This window comes from Rhagoletis zephyria, unplaced genomic scaffold (assembly GCF_001687245.7).
Source record: "Rhagoletis zephyria isolate East Lansing unplaced genomic scaffold, Rhagoletis_zephyria_1.1 Rzeph_scaffold_00627, whole genome shotgun sequence".
NCBI lineage: Eukaryota > Metazoa > Arthropoda > Insecta > Diptera > Tephritidae > Rhagoletis > Rhagoletis zephyria.
In genome coordinates this window covers 48038-63954 of record NW_016157711.1, presented here as the reverse complement: position 1 = coordinate 63954, position 15917 = coordinate 48038, and the positions used below count along the sequence as shown (strand labels likewise).

At 32.9% G+C, this 15917-nt stretch overlaps 1 protein-coding gene across 1 annotated transcript in view; it reads right to left on the bottom strand.

Moving 5' to 3' along the window:
- Positions 1-15917, bottom strand: part of Kr-h1 (Kruppel homolog 1) — a 96483-nt gene that overhangs the window by 50991 nt on the left and 29575 nt on the right. The window lies entirely within an intron of this gene.

Sequence of the window (15917 nt, the reverse complement as noted above, 5' to 3'; positions counted from 1 at the left end):
GAAAAGTTATTGAATGGGCCTAATATTTCAGTCTTTTTTGTGTTCATTACATTTTCAATGAAGTCTTAAAAAAGTAGCCTACTTTTTTCTGACGTTTTAAGCTGCACAGCTTTTTTGATGCTTTTGCGAGCGTGCCTACTGCAATAGATCGGCTCTTCCTGAATTGGCTTTTAATGTGCAATTGCAAACATTACAGCAAGCCTCGTAACCTCAAGTGTTTACACAACCAGCCTTTGAACACGGGATCCTTAGTCCAAGAATCGAGAAAAAATCTTTTGAAGCAGCTGCAGCAAAACACAAAAATTGTAAAGATTTATTAAGAAAATAATTCAAAATCAGTTCTACTTATAAGATTTAGTAACAAAGAAAAATTACTGGGAAGTTAAAAAACGCCATTTTTTACACAAAAAAGGTCCTAACGTCAACAGGGTACAAAAAACTCCCTGATAAACAAAAAATTTTCAGGTAAAAGCAGAAATAGTCCTAATTTTATGATGGTTCCTTAATATATTTTAACTACATTGCATTTGAGTATGGAGAGGCAACTATCTGGAAGTATTTTACATAAAAAATTTACTAAGTATTGCCCGGTTTGTAGTTGCAGTTAAAGAAAACACATGAAAAGGCACGATTTTTTTTAAATTCGAAAAAATTTGAATATTTCAAAAACGGTGACACTTTTACCTGAAAATTTTTTGTTTATGTTTTTGTTGGGAGGGAATCCCAACAAGCCAAGTCCGAAAATAGCTTATTATATACCATTTTAAAGGCCTATATATCCTTCCCAGATCATATTCTATCTTTGAAATCGAATCAAAAATAGTCATTCAAAAACTCATAAATCTACAAAATCATATCTGACCCGAATCTACAGGTCGCGACCTCTAAATGACATTTAATAAATTTATAAGAATAGGCAATAATATTACTTATAAATAAGGGGAAAGGTCTTGAAATTTCCAACCAAAAAAAAACATGTTTGATGGGCACCCTAATACATACATACATTGTTCAAAACAGTTTCAATATCTAGAGTTATTTGAAAAAAATAGTGAGATAAGGTTTTCCTATAATAAGACAATGATATTATCATTCAAAAGAAACTTTTTTAATTTTTTTTTTGTTTCCGCTGACTCCGTATTTCACTTCTTAATAACCGTTAAAAAAAAATAATAATAATAATAAAATAGTAATGCAATAAAATAAATTCAAAATTTTAGGAGTTTTTGTTGTATTACAAGCCACAATTTTATATGTTATTTCCAAGAGAAAGGTCATTGAATTCCTTAGTCTTTGCTCTCTCATGTTATTTTTTTTGCACCAGCCCCAAATTCAAATTTCTTTAAATTTTTATAGATTTTCTGGGGCAAACCGTAGTTCAATATGCATCAGTTGAGGAAAAATCGAATGTCGGTTCTCGAGTTTTTTGAATCGATCCACGAATCGAATCGGACCTAAAAATCTACGAAAAATCGAATCGAAAGGTTTCGATTAATCGATCTTCGATTTAATTGCTTTAAAAACGGCATCTCTAGTTTGTATCTGCTTCTGGAATTACTTCTATTTCTTCTATCACTTCGTTGACCCATATTTCATCGGTATTAATAGTAGAATTTTCGTTGATAAAGTCGTTTTGTCGTGCATCCTTTCTGTGAATTCCAAAGCCTGTAACCTTCCGGACTATAAGCAACCATTTTTAATTTTTCTGTGAATATGTGAATATGAGACAGAACCAAATATCTTAAGATGACCTATATCTGGTTTATTCTATACCAAATTTCTGCAGGCGTGCACTTTAAATTGAGAGCTACTGTTTGGCTCCTATTTGTTAAATAATTAGCACAAAAAACTGCTTCGTTCCATAAAAATTTAGGCACGTCATATTTCGCAATCATGGATCGTGCTTTTTTATCAAAGTGCGATTTCATTCGTTCAAGTTTGTTCTGGCATATGAGGTACAGTATATTCGAGTAAGATACCAACCATAACACAAATATTCTTAAATTCCTTACTGGTGTATTCTCTACCATTGCCACAACATAATCTTGAGATCTTACAATCAAACCTGCTTTCAGCCATAGCCTTATATTGTTTAAAGCTTTCTAAAATTTCAGATTTAGGTGCCAGTAAGTATTCATGAGCAAAATGAGAATAATCGTCAATAAAAGTGGCAAAGAATTTCTTTCCATCCCGTGAATTCGGAGTTAGAGCCCAGTTATGCATACTTGCACTGCTCTACCATTTTTACGTAAAAATCAAAACCCAACAGAATTGTACATGTTAAGTGCTATGCATTGGGTAACCGCTTACACGCAAAGCATTTAACAGATTCTTATGTGACAACTTGCATGCAACGCTAAGTATGCATAACTGGGCTATTAGGTGACCACAAACATCGCTGTGGATTAATTCTAAGCATCGCTTGGTTGAGATATTATTTGGTTTTCTGAGGGTTTTTTTTAGGTTTACCAAATAAACAAGACTCACAAAAATTACGAGATGAATTATTTATTTTACCAATTCCTTCAACCAAGTTGTCCAACTTTTTCAGGTCCACAAATTTCAAATGCGCAAGGCTAGGGATAAATCGATAGCATCAAGTATCGGAAAGGTATCGAGTACTTGTACATAGAACTAAGATTTTGCATATTTTTCAAAGTTATTGTATAATAATATAATAAATATCTCCTTTTTTGTTATATTTCCCAAAAACATCTATTTTTACAAGTGTTTTCCTGAAAGGCGGTTTCGAGATTTTAATATAGTTGTATCTGTTTTTGAGAAAAGCCTCTCGCAAGGGACAGATGACTCAACAACCGTTATGTATAGACGTAGTGTTGCCGTTGAGAATTCTCAGAAAGTCGAAAAAAGGGGTTAATTGACGAAAAAAGGTTCACCATATTAATTTTGCTTTTCTTAACTAGTAAAAGAATAAATTTGTTGTCATTAAAAAGAAAATAGTGGGACAAGCTTTTCACAAAACAAGGTTACAAACATACACATAAATCGAGAAGAGTTACATTTCCCTTAAAAGTTTTAAGTGATGCATTTTTTCGTACTTACAGGAGGAAATATTTTTTAAAAGCATGGTTCTGTTAACATTTCCTAAAAAAGTCTCTGAAAAGGGGCAAAGGACGCACACAATTTTGGAAAAGGGTCAAAAAATCAAAAAAAATTGGCGCTCAAAAAGTGTCAAAATGCCCCTTTAGTCACACAACAGCAAAACTGTAAAGACGGGCTTGCTTATATAGCTGCGGAAATGTATTGCACATATCTTCCAATTCCTCTAAAAGGTTGCTTTTCAAAGAAGATGCTGAAGCAAATAAGTTTTGCGCTTCCGTTACAAGTACTTTTTTTTCGATACCTTCTTGGATCGCAGTAAAAAGTATCGAGTACAAAAATACTTGATAAATTGAGAAAAGTATCGACTATGTACTTGAGTTTACTTGTATCGTTTTATCCCTACTACCAAGCAATATATATACCTATTCTGATAATCATAACGATGTTGAGAAGGCATAAAATTTAGTACTTTTTCAACTAAAAGGCTTTTTTTCTTCCCGTTTTTCTTGTACTTCCAAAATACAATATTGACCTAAGGTAGTTCGATTTCGAGCTGTCACAACGTACAACACCTTTCATTATTGCACCATGTTTACTTGCTAGTTTCTGCCAGTTGCGTTTCATAACTATTTCTTTTATGCGCTCTCTGTTAGCGTAAACGTATGTATAAACAGAACCATGGTACAATAAAAACAGGTAGAAGCCAATTGGACGTCAAACCTACAAAATTGAAAGTTTGCGGGAGAGTAAAAAGAATTAAATAATAAAAAAAAAACTTTTTAATAAACAACGCTTTTATAAATGGACTAAAAAGCACAAAATAATATTTCTCAGTCCCATAGAATTTGTTTTGATAACTTTTGATTTTGAAATTTTAGCAAAAGTCATTATAAACAATCTATGAAATCGAAAATGATAAGCGTGGGGCGCATGTAATAGACCTGAATTGATATGAAGGGTAATATATGTATGTATGTGGATATATGAATAACGACCGCTTAAAATCGATCGCAAATTTATACTTTCTCTGCAGAAATTTTTGGTATATGTTATGTAGTTTGACTCAGTGATGGAAAAGTAGGCACAATACAGCCATTTTTGGCACTTTCATTTACAAGGGCACTTTTGGCACAATTGATTCACTTTTGGCACAATCATAAATTACAGAAGTTTAGCCAGTATATAACAAACAATCGTATCGTCGTTTAAAGTACAAAACCGCGTATCAACAAAATGCAAAACCGCGTATCAGCTAAATGCAAAACCGTGTATGTGAAGTTGTAGAAATAATTTTCTAGAGTGTAAAAACACTCATATTTCAAAATGGTTCTCTTTTTAATAAAGCAATCGCATTTCTGGCTAGTATATATCAGGACGGATGGATAAGGATTTAGCCAAGAGCTTGTGTGAAAAAATCTAATTTTTGGCAGCAAATGTCAGTTACGCGAACTGCAGAATGACGATACACGAAAACTGAAAATTAAAATCACTTGAAAGTTAAAATAAGGGCCACTATATAAAATTAAAAAAATTATTCAATGTAAAGAATAGTCAAAACTGGTCAAAATGTCGCACTGCTATTATTTCGCACATAGGTATGTATATGTGTGATATATGATTTTACTCTAATAATTCAATGAAGTACATTAAAAATAGATACTAAATCCAAAAATACATATGTGGTTCTAAAAAGCATTAAAAGAAAGCAATTTCAATTTTATGGCACTTTCATCTCCTTTTTGGCACTATTTTTGCAGTCCAATAGGTACATTTAGAAATTTTGGAATTCCATCCCCGGTTTGACTATTGTCAATTAAATCCAATGCTTTGTATTGCATGCGCCCCACGGTTTTCATTTTCAATCTCATAAATTGTTTATAATGACTTTTGCTAAATTTTCAAAATGGAAAGTTATCAAAACAAATTCTATGGGACTGAGAAATATTATTTTCTACTTTTTAGTCCATTTATAAAAGCGTTGTATATTAAAGAGTTTTTTTATATTATTTATTTTCTACATTTTAGTCTTGTCTGTATAAAATTTTGCAATAGATATTAAAATAATTTAACGATGTTAATAGATTGGTGCACACACATGCATATACATATGTACTAGGGACGTTGCGAATGTGGAATTTTAGACATCCGCGGATGCGAATTCGGTAAAGGTAATATCCGCGGATGTGGATCGTTGTTTAAACAGCGCTTACAAGCCAAATTACCCCTTTTTCAGTTTTAGTTGAGAAAGGTGCAATTCATATTCAGAAATTCCATTTTAAATGCAGATAGTTACTATTCAAGTTCAGAAATTCCATTTCAAAATCAGAATTTATTTCAAATTCAGAAAATTACAATTCAAAATCAGAATTTCCATTTGAAATTCAGAATATTACAATTCAAAGTCAGAATTTACATTTCAAATTCAGAAAGTTGCAGTTTAAATTCGGAAAGTTACAATTCATATTCAGAATTTCCATTTCAAATTCATAAAGTTGAAATTGAAATTCAGAAATTTCCAATTTAAGTTCAGAAAATTTATATTCACTGTGCGATATAAAGAATTTAGGTTGCATAGTAGAAGCGACTGTGCCACAAAGTTTTATTAAAAACCAACAACAAATGACATATAAACAATTAGCAAACATGGTAAACATAAGTAAATGATTTCATATATAGTATAACAAAAACAATATTTGTTCAAATACTATTTTTGCTATATGTTAGCCTAATTGTTTATATGTTATTTGTTGTTGGTTTTTTTATAAAGGTTTTTGCCCTTAATGAAGCTAAGGAAATTTAGCGAAAAGTTGGGGATGAAGTGGAGAAAATTTAGTTTTGCTTGCACTTGCAAATATTAGATCCACGAAGCCTATAAAAACAAATAAAAACTTTGTCCTACCTACCTACCAGTGTTGCCGTTTTAGCCCTTTGGTGGCTAGATTTAGCTACCACATACTTTTTTTGGCCACATAAATTTAAAATTGCCCCTAGCCCTTTTTTTAGCCATTTGGAGAATTTATTCATACTTGGCATGAAAAAGTTGTATATGCTTAATTTGATCTCATATTTTTTCATCTATGTAAGAGATGAATTGTATGTTCCTTACGTTTTTATACTATTATAGTTTAAAATAGATAAGATTACGGCCCCTAATATGCTTTATTTGTTAAATGGCCCATCAAGTCGATTGACCGTGTATGCTCTTGTGGTGTTATTGTACCAGCTGCTGGTGTGACTTCAAAAACTATTTGAAAATTGTATGGTTGTACCAGCATGCTGGTGTCGTGAGTGGTGAAATTAGCTAAATTTTCTAAGTGAAAAGTATTTTGGTGGAAATTTCTTGCCCTATATGGGTCAAAGCTGTGTTTGTGGAAGATTAAGTTCACGATATTGTAGTTGTGAAATAAAAAAAAAAAACAATGTTTAACAAAATGGTCGAAAATTTATGAAATTTCGGCTCTAATCATTTCGATCTTTCCTCGACCTCATTTGTAAAGAAATAAATATTATACCAGCATGCTGGTAAGTTATATGCTTCGAGCCTGATGGTACAATCACTTGATGGGGCCAGCAAGCTGGTGTCGTATGTTTCCCCTTTTATACAAAAAGGTTTTAGGTTGGATAAAATATTAGCTTTTTTTCCAGAATTCATTGTTTGTCAATACCATTACTTATTGAAAATGTTTGCGTGTAGACTTATATACATATGTATATGTAAGTAAAAAATTTAGCTACCATTTTTAGCCCCAACGATTTTTTTAGCTCTTTTTTAGCCCTTTTTTTTAACGGAATTTGGCTACCGCTAAAAACGAATACGCCGCAACACTGCTAGCAACCTACTTGCCAAACAAACAATTAGCGGTACTCACCTTCCGTAGCATTTTAGGTGTAAAGTTGCTACGTAGCCATCTAGCACGCATTTTGTTGTTGGAAGAGCAACAAAACATGTGGTAGACTGCAACGTAGCAACTTTGCACCTAAAATGCTACTCAACGTGAGCTCCCCTATTATCTTATTGTTGTTTGTTTGTTTATGCTGTATGTATTACAATTGTATTGTTACCTTTTACACTATATGAAAATAAATCGAAGAACTGAGTGCTAAACTTGGACCAATTCTTTAATGTGTTTATTTTAAGTTCAGGAAATTTCGTATGTACTGTTCGATTTGGAATTGGAAATTTCTGAACTTTAATTGTAACTTTCAGAATTTGAAATGGAAATTTTGAATATGAATTGTAACTTTCTGAATTTAAATTACAACTTTCTGAATTTAAATTACAACTTTCTGAATTTAAAATGGAAATTCTGAATTGGAATTGTAAGTTTCTGAATTTGAACTGGAAATTCTAAATTTGAATTGTAACTTTCTGAATTGGAACTGGAAATTCTGATTTTGAAATGTAATTTTCTGAATTTGAATTGGAAATTCTGAATTTGAATTGTAATCTTTTTGTATGATCTTGCAACTACAACATTGGTGCGATGCCGTATGCCAATAAAAGTTCTTATAGGGAAACTCAAGAGCACAGAAGTGCGTTACATTGCTAAATNATTTAGATGTGTCAGGTTTTTCTAAAGGATCAGAATACTGTTATTTTTTAAAAAACCACCCCGTTTTACCTCAGATAGTTACGTAATTCTTATCTTACTAAAGGTCGGACCTGTAGTTTTTTAATTATTTGAGCATCGCTTCTCTCTATAGCTATTGAAGGGGCTTACTCTTTGACTTTAAATAGCAAGAAGGGGCAGTATTACCACAGAAGTTTTTAGCCAAGTACACTGAACCAAAAATCCATCTCTGGATCAAAGAAAAACTTTCCTTACTTTAAGGTCGAAAATTCTTCCGAATGAGTAAAAAATTCTCCCGAATGCGTAATTTTTCTTTGGAATGTGTAAAAACGTACACGAAAATATGGAACCGTGGATGTAATCTATCATTTTGAAGGAATGTTGGGCATGAAAAGAAGATAAAACTTCTTTAGTGCTGTTTCGTTCCCATTTTTCTTCACTTTGATTGCTGTTTTTCTTCAATTAAGAGAAGTTTTTTTTGGGTGTATCAAATGTATATCCCTACGAAAAAAATACTGCCCGACAAGTAAACAAAATTACTGTTCTTTAAATTTTTTCTAAAAATAAATTCCCCAAAGAGCCCCATTTGAATTTATTGAAACGAATAAATGTAATATCAAAAGCATATCACGAAAATTTGGTTAAAAATTGCAGTGCGCACTTTCTTCTTTTGTGTCTAGTAGTTTCTTAACATTGATCCAAAAAAATCATAATAAAGAAAGAACCCAATGCAGGTATTTAAAGAAGAGACGTGCGTCAAAGGTCAAGTAAAAGTTGGAACTTGTATGACTGCCCATTGATAGCTCGGTTATATAGCTTAAGAAATAAAATGTTTAAAGACATTTTTATCAAAGTTGATAACTATGACATTTGACCAGTTTTGTTACACAAATACTCCCACGACCACAAGCAAAAATATTGGCTACAATTTGTCATTTTGTTTGCCATATATACGTTTTATCGGTGCATTTGCACAACATTCGCATTCGAAAGCGAATGCGAATGTTAAAATTAATGCGGAAGCTCCGCAGTTGCGAATATTCGCAACAACCCTGGTATGTACAGTAGGAATGTTAATCCCGGGATCCCGGACTTTTTAAGTTATCGAAAACCCCGGGATTCTGACGTCAGTAATTCAAAAATTATTTAAAAAATTCAGAGAAATGTGCTTAGAAAAGAAGTATGGGTATAAAATTAATGAGGAAATCCTGTAGAATTTAAACATATTTAAGTTTCTAGTGTGAAAATGTCATTTTAAAATTTTATCCTTGAAATTTCGCAATATTTGTTCGAATCTCGTTCTTCTAACTTTGTCAGCTTAAAAATTACCTATTCGTCCTGGTGAATCCAAAAAAATTTAATTTTTTAAATTCTAAAGAAATTTCCTATTGCATTTGTTACCCATATTTTTATTCTACACTAGCCAATGCCCGCTTACTTCGCGGCGCCTAATAAGAGCTTTTGCGTTGGCCAATGCAAAAGAGCGTTTAAAAACAAAATTAGTCTGTAAAGTAAAAATTTTTGATTTAAGTTGAAACCACTAAGGCGCAGTATCCTCCTCACACATAGGCCAATAATAGTAACGCTGTGATACATGTGGAATACCAATCCCTTTCGGTGTCATGAGCTTTACCGATGGTCTTATTTCCACCTGTGAGATCTCTGCCAGGCATCTTTTTGTATGATCTTGCAACTACAACATTGGTGGAAATTTCTTGCCCTATATGGGTCAAAGCCGTGTTTGTGGAAGATGAAGTTCACGATATTGTAGTTGTGAATTAAAAAAAAAAAAACAATGTTTAACAAAATGGTCGAAAAATTATGAAATTTCGGCTCTAATCATTTCGATCTTTCCTCGACCTCATTTGTAAAGAAATAAATATTATATCAGCATGCTGGTAAGTTATATGCTTCGAGCCTGATGGTACAATCACTTGATGGAGCCAGCAAGCTGGTGTCGTATGTTTCCCCTTTTATACAAAAAGGTTTTAGGTTGGATAAAATATTAGCTTTTTTTCCAGAATTCATTGTTTGTCAATACCATTACTTATTGAAAATATTTGCGTGTATACTTATATACATATGTATATGTAAGTAAAAAATTTAGCTACCATTTTTAGCTCCAACGATTTTTTTAGCTCTTTTTTAGCCCTTTTATTTAATAGAATTTGGCTACCGCTAAAAACGAATTCGCGGCAACACTGCTACCTACCTACTTGCCAAACAAAACATTAGCGGTACTCACTTTCCGTAGCATTTTAGGTGTAAAGTTGCTACGTAGCAATCTAGCACGCATTTTGTTGTTGGAAGAGCAACAAAACATGTGGTAGACTGCAACGTAGCAACTTTGCACCTAAAATGCTACTCAACGTGAGCTCCCCTATTATCTTATTGTTGTTTGTTTGTTTATGCTGTATGTATTACAATTGTATTGTTACCTTTTACACTATATGAAAATAAATCGAAGAACTGAGTGCTAAACTTGGACCAATTCTTTAATGTGTTTATTTTAAGTTCAGAAAATTTCGTATGTACTGTTCGATTTGGAATTGGAAATTTCTGAACTTTAATTGTAACTCTCAGAATTTGAAATGGAAATTTTGAATATGAATTGTAACTTTCTGAATTTAAATTACAACTTTCTGAATTTAAAATGGAAATTCTAAATTGGAATTGTAAGTTTCTGAATTTGAACTGGAAATTCTAAATTTGAATTGTAACTTTCTGAATTTAAATTACAACTTTCTGAATTTAAAATGGAAATTCTAAATTGGAATTGTAAGTTTCTGAATTTGAACTGGAAATTCTAAATTTGAATTGTAACTTTCTGAATTTAAATTACAACTTTCTGAATTTAAAATGGAAATTCTAAATTGGAATTGTAAGTTTCTGAATTTGAACTGGAAATTCTAAATTTGAATTGTAACTTTCTGAATTGGAACTGGAAATTCTGATTTTGAAATGTAATTTTCTGAATTTGAATTGGAAATTCTGAATTTGAATTGTAATTTTTTTGTATGATCTTGCAACTACAACATTGGTGCGATGCCGTATGCCAATAAAAGTTCTTATAGGGAAACTCAAGAGCACAGAAGTGCGTTACATTGCTAAATGAGTCGTGTGATCTCTTAAGTATCTTTCAAATGAAGCAATTGATATACCTACGGTGATCTTTCCTTGTTAATTCACCACTTTTACAATCCGTGGTAGAATTTATGAACTGATTTCTGGGTAGATGCAAGACCGCATGATCGTGCATGAGGGCATCAGAAAAACTTAACCCCATCCTTCATTTAGACTTCTGAAAACTAAATTCGTATAACTTAAACATAGTGCCAAAGCAGACCAACCACACGGGGTTTCTATACATTTCGTCTGCAGCGCCATCCATTGGGTTCATTTTCTGCAAAACCATTGCTTACCATAAAATGAATACGTGTTATGAATTTCTACCTTAACTCCAGCGGCACTAATCGGGTAAATTTTTATCAAAAGAATTTTCCATCATACAGGTACATAGCTCACATTTAAAATTTGAACGAAATCGGTTAATAAATACGATTTTTATAAATAACTCTACTCCAGCACCACCTTGCGAGTTTTCTAGTAGCAAGTTATTGGACCATATATGTATGTAAGATAACCTCCGACAATCTGACGGAACTCTATTCAGTGTTTTTTGAGTTTATTCCGAACAACGAAAACGGCTATCATTTTATGCAAATAGGTATGTAGATAGGACAGTTTATAGCGAAACTCGTAAAAGCAAAGCTCCATTCTTTGTGAAAAATTTAAAAAAATTCTTCAAAATTTTCACATAAATTTTACCTTACTGAAAATTAGAGACAAAGTTACAATAGTTCAATGGGATTTAGAAATCTAGGAGAAAATGGTTCCCAATCGAATGATACTTGCGCGTTTACGTAAATGTGTATCGAGCCAGCCTTTCCAATAATTACCACTTTTCGCCATAACTACGGTATTGATAACATATGTAGCTGTGTAGAATTTCAGGACGTTAGCGTAAGCAGTTGAGAAGTTCAGTTTGTATGGAAGGAAGGATCCGCCCCCTTTCCCAATGTATTTGTAATATATGCATCAGTGCTAAGTTTCAGTTCCCCAGCGTAATTGGTTTTAGAGATATTGGCTTTTATAAGCTTTTATTTAACTTGGTCATCCCGCGCAAATCGCGGAAATTTCCAATCGATTTTAAACTGACTTCCCGACAAGTTAGAGACTTGAAATTTTCAGCATAGTTCCAATCACGATGACAATGCAATTTAAAATATAAATGAATTGCCCATATTGTCCAGGGGTCTTGATTCAAAGGCGGTCAAAAAGTAGTAAGGTTTATGGCTAACAGAGCGTAATTTGCCAAAGAACGTAAAACCACTATAAAATTGTTAAAGCTGACGGCGATAGTGTAGCGAAGCTACTTGTGGCAAATTCTGATTTCAACCTAGTCTAGATATGAACCTCGTTGTAAGAATTAGAAGACTCCAGATGTCGCGCCGACAGAAGAAGTTAAATATTGCGCCTAAATATATGCCAGGCTACAACGGAAATGGACGACACGCCATTTCTTTAAATAAAATTAACTGCTGCTATATGTACATATGTATGTTTATACAAACCATAAGCAAACAACATTTTGCTTGCCAAGTCTTCTGTTCTCTTTCATTGCAAGTTGAATTATTTTAATATCTATTGCAAAATTTTGTACATAAAATGAAATAACACTTTTTAATATACAACGCTTTTATAAACGGACTAAAAATTATTAAATAAAATAATGTAAAAAAAAATATTTTTTAAAAACAAGCTTTTATTTAACATGTACAATCAAAGGAATAAAATAAAGTAGTGTAACAAAAGATTTTTTAGCAAGAAAATTTTGTCAAAACTGCACTAAAATTTAGTGGACATTTTTAATTATGTGTTATTGTATTTTATTTTGCCATTTTTTTAATTTTTTATGATATTCACTTAAATAGTTACAGGTTAACTTCCGGGAAAATAGTTATTAAATGTGTAGTTCTTTGCCAAAAAAAGATGTGTTTCCTCATAACTGCCAAAGACGTCATTGTTCCTTCATATTTGCAAAGCTTTGGTAGGGTAAAGTTTTACTCGAACAGATCTATTCTGCGCGTTACCGAAGATTTTGTAACCGGAAAGTTTTATTACCAAAAAATGTTACCAGTTCTTGTCTCTGCGATTCTAGGTAGATATGTTGGTAATGCAGTTAAAATATTCAGCAATCAGCTATGAAGGATTGTGGAAATTCGGGGCTTATGAGATGGTAAAAAAATGTTCCGGTTACAGAATGCGAAAAGGTTTTAAAAATTTACAGGAATTTTATTTAGATCAGGTGGAGAAGGACTTGTTGGCATTTCCAATTGGCGTCAGTTGGCACAGAAGAGAAGAGAGTGTGCTGTTTTGGATTCGGCCAAAATCGCTTAGGCGGTTACAGCGTCAGTAAAGAAGAGGAAGAACACTCAAATACTCCTTAAGGTCTGTTTGTCCGATATTTGGTTAAAATTTCCTTTAACTGTTAACTTGAAATAACAGCTTGGTCTTCATCTAATCCTGATTAGTTAATTTCTGGCTATTTGTCCATTGCGAATATTTTAGTGGACAGTTCGGGGATTTTTTTTTTCATAAAATGTTTATTATGAATGACTTAAATTTAAGTGTGAAGTTTTATTCGCAAACTTAGAAAATAACAAATTGTTTCCCTGTTTGCTTAACACGCGTTAACATGCTCCCAAATTCCCACTCAAGTAGAGAAACTTCCTGCACGAACGCTAGTGTCCACGGTTGCATTTCAAACATAAGAAATTTGTATAGAATTTTTAAAATTCTTTCAGAAGGACAAAAAAAAAGATCCTCTAAGTTCTTCAACATACGTTCTAATTTCTTTGTCGTAGTAACTGTCGGGTTTCCTATATCGACTCCGGTTGAGATTGCATTCCGAGTACGTTTCAAATCATTGCAAGTATTTACTTAAATTTTTCATTTTAAAATCGCTCAAGTTTTAAAATTTTTAAATTTGATGAACCCGTTTATTCAAATTATCGTCGACAAAAAATTCAAGCATGTGCCACAATCTTATGTTTTTCCTAATTACAACTTCTTGCTGGTAAAATTTTTTCCAGCTTGAATTTGCCACTTATTCCAAGAACTAGTCTTTCTACTTATGATTTATTAAAAATAAATCATGTGAAATTTAGTTGAAACAGTTTAGCCGTTTTTAGCCGGATTTTTTTTTGCCAATTTAGCCGGTTGGCCCAAAAAGTTCTGGCAACACTGCTGATAACCGAGAATATTTATGACTAGCTGTAAACCACAGTATAGGCAGTAACCAACCTTTTTGGGTTGTTGTTGTAGTAGTCGTTGTTGTTGTAGTTATATTCACTCCTGAGGAAGGCTCGGGGTTGTGTGCTGCTATTTAATGGCCTTCCTCAGACTTTTTCTTAGATTTCAGGGTTGTGTGCTGTATTATTATTAGATAAATAAATTTAAGTATTTGTCAAATCGTGATTTTATTAAAAGAAAATTATAAATGGTGTTGAAAAACCAAACAAACACTCGTGCGAAAGCTCTATTTTTGTGTATTGTTAAAATTTATACATGGCGTACTTATTCTTTTGTGGACTTTATGTTACTTGAGAATTTAGACACGTGCGAGCTGCCAGGTTCTGTTATCAATATAATTAACAAGCTTTTCCGAGTGGTTGCCTTTCAATAAAAAGAATAAACAAATATTCGCAAATAAATTGGATTTATTTTATAACTGACAACTAACCTACGCTTTTTGTTCTTTTCTCCATTTTAATTTTGACTCCTTATTACCGCCAACAACTTTATGTGTATACATATTTACAAGCTGTCAAAATTTTGCGTAGTCCTACGAGCTAGGTAAAAACTATGGCATTCGTATTAACAACGAGAAAACTCAAAATTTTTGTTTGGTCTTTCCAAATTTTCTCTTTTTAATCAGTTGGCAAAGGCCCTCAGTGGCAGCGCTCCGAGCGTTGGGATAGTAATTTCATGTCAATTAGTAGAAAAGTTCCATGTTGAAAAAACTTTTTATTATGGCGAGAAAAATTTACATTTCTGCTGTGCCAATTCGTTACCTTTTTGCAGCTGGAAATTTTTGACAGTTGCTCTGGTTCAAAAGAAGTTGAGCAATTAAAATCAGAAATTATACAAAAAAGGCTTGTCTTTACTGACATTTATTCTTCTAGAACTAAAAGCCATGAATTTATTAGACACCTTAGTAATAAAATCAAACCATCAGGCCGGGTTGAAAATTTTCATTCACCTCATAGTTAACAAAAATTTACAATCCGTAGTACTTTTCTATCAATTCCCAAATGCGTTTAATTTAAATCGTTTAGAAAATGCGTCATTTATGTATACCATTTTATGTGGAATTATTCAATAAATTTCGTTTTACACTATACTTTTTGAAACTATTTGGAGTTAATTATTTTTTGGTGATTAAAAGCAACCCTGCGTGCTTGGAAGGCGTGTGTACCAATAGTTTCATCCCTAGCATATTCATCCCCGAGGAAGGCAGTCGCCAAATTCACCGAAGGTTGTTTACTGGTTATATTGTGCTGTAAACATACTAGAGACTAGTGCTTGGCCCTGCTCCATTTCAATTTTCAAAAATCAAAGCTGATTTTCAGCCACTTAAAACTTGCACTTTACTACAACGATTTTGTTCAAACTCTACAATATTGCTGTTATGGTTACAAGTAACCATTTACACCAGGTTTTTTTTCTTCCGTTGTTTTCGGCGACTTATGCGAGTTTAAACTGTAGGTTTCAGACCTTCTTCTTAGAACCAAGTGGTTTCTGAAAATTTTTATTTCATGTCACACTTAGGAACCCAAAATTGCTGACTTAGTAGAACTTTTTCCTTGCGCTTTGGTGGGAATTATAATTTTAATTTTTTTTTGCAAAAACTTTGCTCTCTCTCTTTGTATGATGTAATACAGCGGACGGCATTCTAAAACATTCAAACGATTCAATAAGTGAGAGTGTGTGCGTTAAATGCACTGCTCAGCTGCCGCTCTTCGTATACGTGTGAAACGCACAAGTGCTCAGAGAGCGCTCAGTGAGCTATGGCCTGCCGACCACTGGTTTGAGGTACTCAGCGGGATGAAAGCATCCCACCTGTTTAGCTGAGGGAGAGCGGGAGATCAGGTTTAGAGTTGTGATCGAGTTAGAGAATCTAGGGAAAAGCTTTGTTATAGCTGAAATACAATGCCGGCG